Here is a 9545-nt window from a genome sequence, read left to right on the forward strand (position 1 = left end):
CCCCTGCACCCACAGCCCCCGGGCAGCTGGCCCAGAGGGGCAGATACCTCTACCGGCTGTGCAGTCCCTATCCGAGTCTGGCAGGTGCGCAGCAGGTCACAGCCAGGCAGCAGCCCCCACTGCCAGACTACTGCAGTGGGTAGAGGGTGCAGGGAACTCTCAGGGCTGCTTCAGCAGTCCAGCTGGCACAAGGGGTAGAGTCCACCAGTACCAATTGGCTGGGCTCCACAAGCTCCTGAGAGTGAGCAGCCCTGAGCTACTTGCCAGGGCAGCTTTTTTTACTGCTGGGGCCAGGACAGGGCAGCTTTTTATACTGCTGGGGACAGCACAGGTGCTGGCCCTGGGCTTTAGCTCCCCCTGGCTGCAGATCCGGGAGGAGCCAGGCAGGGTTATTTTGCCCCAGGTGGCACAATTTGCCCCACAACAAAGTGCATGTCCGAGCACACGCGCTGAGGCAAAAAGCCCCAGCTCAAATTTGTACCGCTTCTATTTGAGCTACTGCAAGAGCACGTGCTTGCATGCGTGGATGCGCCCTGAAAGGGCATTGCCCTCTTGGCCAAATTGGATTGATTCTGTAAAGGAAAGCACCTGTTGTAACATCCACATTTTCACATAGGGAGGGAGAAAAATGCAAACAAAAAGCACATTCTTTGAAAGAGGCATGCCCAAAGGTTCCTTCTCCATTAGAAACTAAAAAATGTGTATATTTGCACTTTTTTTCAGCTGCTGGATTAAAAGCTTTATTTGAAGAGCAACCATCTTGACTTTCATGCTTCCTTGTTCAAATTACAAAGATTTTAAGAAGGAAGTGTGTGTTGGTAAACAGTATTTTTTGTGATGCTATACTTCTATTATTCCTTCCATCATTGTTCTGTATCTAGAACACCTGCGCTGCATTAGAGGTGACCTCCAAAGGGAAAAAAATGCACTAGTCCTCTTCTTCGATGCTTTCTGATGTATAAAGATGGCCTAAGAAGATTGCATCTGCAAAACAGATTAGTTTGTTGTCTCTCCTCACCATTAGAAACATATCTTCTCTACCTCAGCAGGCTTCATGGTGGCTGGTGAAATTGAGACTGGAAGATGAAACACTACAAAATGAGATTGGAGGGTGAGCAGCGGAGAAGGAAAGAGAGCATAAGGGCAACTTTTCCAAGAATGTAAGTCATTTAGGTGCCTAAATCCCATTTTGAACAATGATTAAAACCAGATGAGCTGAGAATTTTTAGTGATATCTTTTATTGGACCAAATGTATAGTTTGGAGAGCTGTTGGACAAGTTTTCAGGTTTCCAGTACCCTTCCTCAGATCCCTTGATGCCATATAACAAAGATACTCACATGGACCCAGAGGCACAGATCTTCAGCGTTCTCTGTGCAAAAATGAAGCTTATTTTCTACACATGGAGACTTTTTACCATCTTGACCTTTCCCTGAGCCTGATGAAGGGCATGTGAGCTCAAAAACTTGCACAAAAAACATTTTTTTTTTTGCTATTTTTCAGTCGGTCTAATAAAAGCTATCATCTCTGAACCAAGAGTTCTAGATTTTTGCATATCTATGTGACAAATTTATTATGCCAATGAGTGTTACAAAAACTTGCCACATGCTACCTCCTAAACCAGAAACAGTGTCCACATTTGTGCAGTGGTACAGAAGAGCTAATTAGCAGGAGTCCACGTTCATTAATCCTAAATCTTAGCAGTGCTAATTAATCTGCATACTGTGCCATGTCTAATGGTTACACAGCTCCCAATTGTGGAGGTAATGTGTTCGGAGCAGGGAAGGATATTTAGCATGGTAAGGATGGTGTTACAGCACCATTCTTTAGCATGGTAAGGATGGTGTTACAGGTTATCTTTAAACCACTCTAAAGACATGTAAATGGGAGCATCCACACATCAAAGGGTGTTAAACTGTGATAAGTACACTCTAAGCATCTTAAAGTTAGGTAACTTTGGGTGAGGCTTAACTTTGAGCTGTTCTACCTGTTTGAGCGAGGGTATCATTAGTCTGCTCCACAAATATAAAGGACACATCTACAGTTGTGCTTTAATGTGCAGTAGCCAATTATACTGCAAATTAAAGCATTATGTAAAAAACCATGCTATTATGCTAATGTGCAGTAAAATAGGCTACTGCACTTTAAGCATCACCTAAAAAGCATGTACTTTTGGTACTGTGCATTGGGGCAGCCTAATGTGCATTTATTTAGTACCTCATATTAGACCTAATCCAAACACGGAGCTTGAAGAGGCATGCTTCGCTGGGGCCCATTCTGTCAGTATGGTTAGCCTGCAGCAGGTCTCTGCTGGGAGCAGAGCCACCAGGGAGTGAGATCATGGAACCTGGGGAAGGATGTTACCCCACGGTCCATTCTCTCACTTTGCTTAACCCTCAGGTCTCCTCTCCCAGAGGAGGGGTAGCCTCCTGGATCCTGACCACAGCCTCTACAGGAATGTCATAGCCATGCAGTTCGGGGACAGCATTAAGCCTTAACCTGTGACTGCTCTGAAACTCTTCTAATTTCAACACCGCCTAACATTCCACAGATTGTGTATAGTTTAAAGGTAATCTTTAAATTAATTGCACAAAGTTTGTATAGTTTGTATAGTTTAAAGGTATCTGTATAGTTTAGAGGTAATCTTTAAATTAATCTTTAAATAGTATAGTTTAAAGGTAATCTTTAAATTAATTCCACAGAGTTTGTATAGTTTGTATAGTTTAAAGGTAATCTGTAACAACACCCTAAATTTGCAGGATAGACATAGCATTAGGTGCACAGTGTCAGATTGTTAAAGGTATTTAAAGAAGCTGATTGATACCTACTAGATTTTCAAAAGTATCTACTAATTGATTTTAAGAAGAGTTAGGGACCTAACCACCTTAAGTGCTTTTGAAAATCTCACAATGCATCAGAAGCATCTTTAATTGGCCAAGTTCAAGAGCTGGGTGGAAAATAGTTTCCCATCTTGCACAGGTTTGCCATCCCAGCTTAGGACAGAAAATCCAAATGTCCAAAAGTTTCACAAATCCAAAATCCCCAAATAATTTTGGCTTAAATCCTGTCTTGGATGCTTTTGAAAAACCTAGCCTTCTTTGTGTCTGTGTGTAGATTTGCTACTCCTGAATGCCTGGAAGAAAAGACATCTTATTTTAGAGTTTTAACCCTTCATTTCTGAGTTCTTTGAGGATTCCCAATATACTCTTCTCATATTTTCTCTAGCAAAACCTGACCTGATTTCCCCATGGTTTATCTAGATCTCTATAAATAAACCTAGTTTAATGACTGATTAGGAACAACTCTGCCTTATTTAGATGTTTCTGAATTTGAGGATGGGAATCTGAAGGGGATCTATACAGATTTTCCTCATAATCATTATATTCTGCCCTAATAACCAAACAAGGAGGAAACAAGCTCTTTTTTTTTTATTTTGCACATCACAGAGAAAAAGGTAATGAAATAGTAATGAGAAGAATGAGTGTTTCTCTATCACATCTGGTTTTTTCTTTTTAAAGGAACATGGAATCTAAATTTTTACAAAATGTTTCTGCTTTCCAGGAAACATCTCAATATTTCATTGAAAAAAATTGAATGTTCAAATGCTGAATGCTTTGGACTCTAGAATTTTCCATGTAACCTTGCAAATGGAGGTACCAATTAGTCATAGGCATTATATTAGAATGCTTAAAAATATTATAGGAGAGAACTTTTACAATGAGGGTTCTGCTTGTACAGCCTGGTTTTACTCCTGCTCTAATTTAACCAAAGTATACAAATGTGCACCTGCTAGCAAGTAACACTAGTGTCAAAAGCCCAATTCTCTACTCTCTTAGATTTTTTGCAATCTTTTATATCTATGCAAAGGAGAAGTGAAAGCTGACAAAATAGGTTTTCATCATAATATGCCAAACTGTTGAAAATCAAAAACATAGCTTCAATGAATTTCCAGAGGAGCAAAGCAAGGTTTCTGATTTCCTGCATGCTTAGCCGACAGTCTTTGGGGAGCCCAGGGGTCCAGAATCCACAATCCCAAGTATACAGTGGCGTGTACTGTAGAGACACCAGGCAAATTCAGGCACTGAAAGCAGCATAGCTTTGGTAGAACAAAGCTGCAGAGGCTGCCTTGGAGCTGAAGACCAGGATTGCATAGCTCCAAGGTTTCCACGTTCTGTAAACTACCCCACGATCAGGGACACCGAAACTCCTAAGATTCCAGGCTTCCTTCAACAGAAAAGTCAGTCTATTAGGGTTAATAAGGCACTGGTAAACTACAGAAGTCTTGGGAGCCATGGCTGAGCAAGGAGCCTTGGAACTTCGGCTCCCAGGCTCAATTTGTTTTGAAATATTTAAAATAAGATATCTGTTTTACTTCCAAGTTTTAAAAAAAAGGATATTTCCTTTAGGGGGAAATTTTGAAATGTCTACATTTCACTTGGAAAACGAAAAAAAAAGAAGAAGCTTAAATGGAGGACCTTTTTAGGAGAAAAAAAAGCTTTTTTTTAGAATTTCAGAAATGCTTATTTTAATTTTTTTACTATTTTTACTGTATTGTAAAATGACATCAAATCAGAAGGTGGCACAATCCATTTGAACATATTAAGATGACTGTAAAGGTACAAAGCAAAGAAGACAGGTGTTCTGTTTGCAAGGATTTTTTTTAGTTTTTACCACTTTATATCTTCCCTACCCACATTGTTAACTGTGAGGATGCAATAAAATTAGCTCACAGAATACATCTACATACACACTTTACTGATAATTTGCTCCACAGTAAAGCACCATCTACACATGCATCTTTATTAGAGCACAGTAAATTAATTAACTCCACTGTAGGATAGTAATGTCTGGGACAAGTACTGTCCTATGGTGGAGTCATTAAGGGCATCTGTATGCGAGTGTGGAGCTGCTCCAACATGCTGGAATTCCAGTGTGTCAGGCACACTCAATTAATTGAGTCTGCTGAAGCATGGCAATTACCGCACTCCAGCAGCCTCCTGCATCTCATGTATCAGTGTCCCCATGCTTAAAATTGGCAGTGGGGGCACTTGAACTAAAGCTCATCAAATGAGCTTTAGTTCAAGCACCCCTCCTGCCACTTTTAAGCGCACGAATGCTGATACATGAGACACAGCGGTGCTTTAATTACAGCAATTCTTGGAGCTGTTCTAGTTAAAGTGCTGCACCCTCCAGCTCCCAGAGCACATATAAAAGTGCCCTAATTGCACTGAAATGCACCTGCAGATGGTGACCAAGGCTGGCTGGGCCAAGAGGGTACTACAGTGCAGGGGGCTGCCTCCTGGCTAGCCCCACACTGTAGCACCAATGTGCCCCAGCTAATCACTCCACCACCCAACACTGTGAAGCTCCCTGCCAGCATGTGTATATGTGCTGCCTGGGAGTGCTGACTCTGGTGTGAACTGTGCCAGAGTTTATTGAGCTGTGCTAATTGCATGTGTAAATGCATCCAGAATGTCCTCATTTTGAAGGCTGAACAAGTAGAAGAAAATCAGAACATTTTGAAATCCCTCAGAGGCCTGTCTTTGGGTCTAGTACTGTTCAGTATTTTCATTAATGGTTTGAAGGATGGAATAAGTTCACAGTTAGCAAATCTGAAGATGATACCAAGATAGGTTGAGTAGTGGATACATTGGAGGATAAGATTATGATTCAAAATGACTGACACATTAGAAACATGGTTTGAAATGAATTAGATGAAATCCAGTAAGGGCAAGTACAAAGTAGTGCATTTAGGATGTGTCTACACGTCGCTGTACAGTGATGTTGCTATGGCACTGTGCTTTAATACTTCCTTTTGAAAGTACTAAAGCACAGATTCACAGAAGTTTAGGGCTGGAAGGGACCTGGTGAGTTCATCAGGTCCAGCCGCCCTGCTCTAGGCAGGAAAGACTGCTGGGGTCAAATAACCCCAGCAAGGTGTGCATGCAGTCTCCTTTTGAAGATCTCTAGGGTAGGTGCCTGCACCACCCCCGCTGGGAGTCTATTCAAATATGGGTGGTTACTGCACCATGCACATAGCGAAATTTTGCTGCTATGTCACCTTAGCGGCGCACTATACCCAGGGAGTGTGCTGCTACAGCAACGTGGCTGGTGATCACATGTAGACACACGATTGCTATGTCACCATGGCATGCCGTACGGTGATGTAGCACATCGCTACATTTCCATAGGGCAATGTATAGATGTGCCCTTAGAGTGGAACAACTGACTGAACCAATATAAAATGGAAAGCAGCTGGTTAGGTTGCAGTACTGCTGAAAAGGACCCAGGTTTATAATGGACAGCAGCTTGAATATGAGTTAATAGTAAATATTGTTGAAAAAGAAAGCTAGAGCATACTGGGATGTATTAACAGAAGCATTGCATGGAAGTATTAACAACTGTTTTTTTCCAATATATTTAGCACTGGTGAGGCCTTACCTGGAGTAGTGTGTCTCATTTGGCGCACTTCAAGAAGACGTGGACAAACAGGAAGGATCCAGAGAAGAGCCGCAGAATTTATTAGAGATTTAGAAAAGACCTATGAATAAATGTTGGAAGAACTGGTACTGTTTAGTCTGGAAAAGAGAAGATTAAAGGAGATTCGACAACAGTTTTCAACAATATAGAAACGATTTTTATAAAGAGGAAGGTGATCAACTATTTTTGTGTCCAAAGAGGGCAGGACAAAAAGTAATGGAATTAAATTGCAATAAGGAAAGCTTTAGGTTGGATAGTTAGAACTTTTCTAACTATGAGGGTGGTTAAGTGGTGGAACAGATTACCTCAGAAAGTTGTGAGATATCCATAATTAGAAATATTTGAGATCACTGTAAACAAACATTTGTTTGGGATGGTTCAGATGGGGATGTAGGAAGTTAAACCAGATGATCTTTCCATCATGTTTTTCTCCAACTTTATCAAGTCATTTGTTTTGTTCTGAATTTTTAAAATTTTATTAAGATAAGCCTTATCAACATTATAGAAAGTTTAAGCATAAAAGTCAAGTTTTCTCTTTAAAATACCAACAAGAATATTTTCACTAGTTCTGATAATGATTCAAATTTCTTCACACTCCTTCAATGGGCAAACTAAGGAAAACAAATCTGGGAATGTTTTGTTGTCACAGTCTTAAAAGCATAAGAGGAAATAAAATGTCAAATTTGGGGTCAGGGAGGAATTTTACCCTGCAGTCAGATTGGCATGGGCTGTAGAGGTTTTTGCCTCCTACAGTCCTTTTCCTAGGACCTTCTGAGCATACATTAACCCTCTTGTTGTAATGACAGGGCATTGGCTATGTCCTCATCTCCCCTGCTGTTATCTATGGGAGATTACAGAGTGGTGCTGGTGTTTCAGGTATTGTGCCTTGAGGGTTGGAAGTGATGATTGGGTGATCCATTGTATAAACAATTAACCGGCAAACACAGAGAACTGCATGCAGTGGCCCAGGCATCCCTTCCACTCCTATACTTCTGTGTATAAAAGTATACCTTGAATCCAGGCATATGCTCATTTATCTCTGGTGATACCAAAGCCCTTGTATCAGTCATAACTGAAAGTCATCCACCTCTTCATTCAGCTGGAGTGAAACATAGCAACTGCTTCAGAGAACTGAGAAAAAATGTAAAAAAAATGGCAAAGGAAGTGGGGAAAAAATGTTGCATCCAAGTTGAAACTCCAGGAAAAATTTCAGGTAGGAAAAATGTAATTATCCAGGCTGGAATCTTGCCAGGATACTATTCATTTTGCAAACTTGACATTTCTCAAAATCAAATAACAGATGTTCTTGTGAACTTCTGTCAGGCATAAATTTTCTTAATTAACTCTATGAGTACTGCTTTGACTTTGTCTTCTTGGATTTTTTTTAATATACGTGAGCATCTTCAAGTATCAAACTGAAAGAGATAAAGGTTGAGGGCAAATGAATTTTCACATATACGTATAAGTGGGGGGATAGTTGTTTTCTGCTAACTCATAATAATTACAAGTTAAAATTGACTCTGTTTTTTTAAACAAGGCAGGCAAAATAAGGAAAAATATCCTGTAGGGAATCATCCTACACTGACAGCATGATAAACTGTATGATCTCATGGGTCTTTGCTACTTACCACTTCTCTGATGTGGAGAGCCATAAGGAAGAGGACGTCAGTGTGTGGAAATAAGACAGACACAGAAAATGCAACTAATGTATTGTGCAAGACCAGGTGTACGCCTCTGTCAAGAGTCAAAACTGGTTCCCCCACTCTCTGGCTTGACTTACGTAAGGTATGCCAAATTTACACAAATACATATCATCGTTGCTGACCAGGGAATTTATAATAGGTAACACACACACACCTGCTCCATATTCAGACTTCCTTTTACCACCCACTTTTTAAAAGCCGTAACAATGAGAAGTAGGAAGACATAGATTTACTGGGCTGTGTTGGTTGCCAAAAAACAGGTTTTTGGCACTGGGTGAATAGAATCATGTACATAATAGAATACTGGCATTATTAGACACAATTCAATATGGTTGTTTTGTTCCCAGTCACAGTGAGTACGTGTTTGAGTGAAAATGAAGTGTTGAGACATACACCAGCAATGGAATACTGCATCTAGATATCTTATCATATCTTATAATATTAAGTAAATAATGGCTTCTCTTTTAACCATGAAAAAAATATCTACAAATATGGACAGCACAGATGCTTTTACTCAGGTACATGGCCTGACTAACTATCTATATAAGAGTTATCATTGCAACATCCAAACACCTATCTAGCTACTTACACAAAATCAAAATCACTGCTGTCCATGGGTGCGTTATAGCTATGTAATTTCTGGCTAGTGAATGTATCTTGAAAGTACATAGGCCCTGCCTTGTGAAGATTGTCAGTACTTCCTTCCCTTTAGAAGGGCTACTTGTCAATCTCTTGAGAGGAAGCACTTGTTAGGCCTCATCTCAAAATCTACTTTATGCCGTCAGTAACCCCAGCCCAGCATTTATCATCTTTCCTTTTCAGGAAAAGATGAAGGAGACCAGATGCAAAGGGCTAGTCTGACAGTAACTAAGGCCCTTAGAGTTCATTTAGTCTATTCAGCTTTTTCCCAGGTTCCAGGGTGATGCAGCAATTTCAAGATTTATGTTAGTTGGTTATCTCCTACCTACGTGGGAAGATCCGGTGATCCTTTTAGATTGATTAGTTCCCTTCTCTACTTTGATCATGAGTCTTGTCTCACAGGATGTTGAGGCTGTTACGTTAGTGTAAGTCCTAGAGTAACTGTCCGTTGGTTTCAAAGAAGAAATATTTCTAGAAAGGAGGAAACAGTGAGAGATCATTATGAAAATTCTGCAACTATGGTTCTCACTTCGCCTCTTTGTTCGAAAACATTTGAGATTTGCTGACTTGTAGAAAAGACTAAAACACTCATATTCCTGGGCTTTTTCAAAGCCATGTTTGTTGTGAGATACTAGCATGTAGTGGATCTGTAATTGTTAAAAAGGCCACGTGTTTTTAATAGGCTACATCGCAAAGCACTTTCAGTGGTAATGTCTCATTTTAA

General features: G+C 40.3%; 1 long non-coding RNA gene across 1 annotated transcript in view; it reads left to right on the forward strand.

The window, feature by feature from the left end:
- The window catches only part of LOC112550491, a 48658-nt gene extending 40815 nt beyond the window's left edge, over positions 1–7843 (forward strand). Inside the window, exons 3-4 of the long non-coding RNA XR_003094373.1 lie at positions 1047–1160; positions 6424–7843. This is a non-coding gene — a long non-coding RNA (uncharacterized LOC112550491). The remainder of the gene's footprint in view (positions 1–1046; positions 1161–6423) is intronic.
- The last annotated feature ends 1702 nt before the right edge of the window (positions 7844–9545 follow it).

The sequence above is a fragment of the Alligator sinensis genome, unplaced genomic scaffold (genome assembly GCF_000455745.1).
Source record: "Alligator sinensis unplaced genomic scaffold, ASM45574v1 scaffold274_1, whole genome shotgun sequence".
In the NCBI taxonomy this organism is placed as follows: domain Eukaryota; kingdom Metazoa; phylum Chordata; order Crocodylia; family Alligatoridae; genus Alligator; species Alligator sinensis.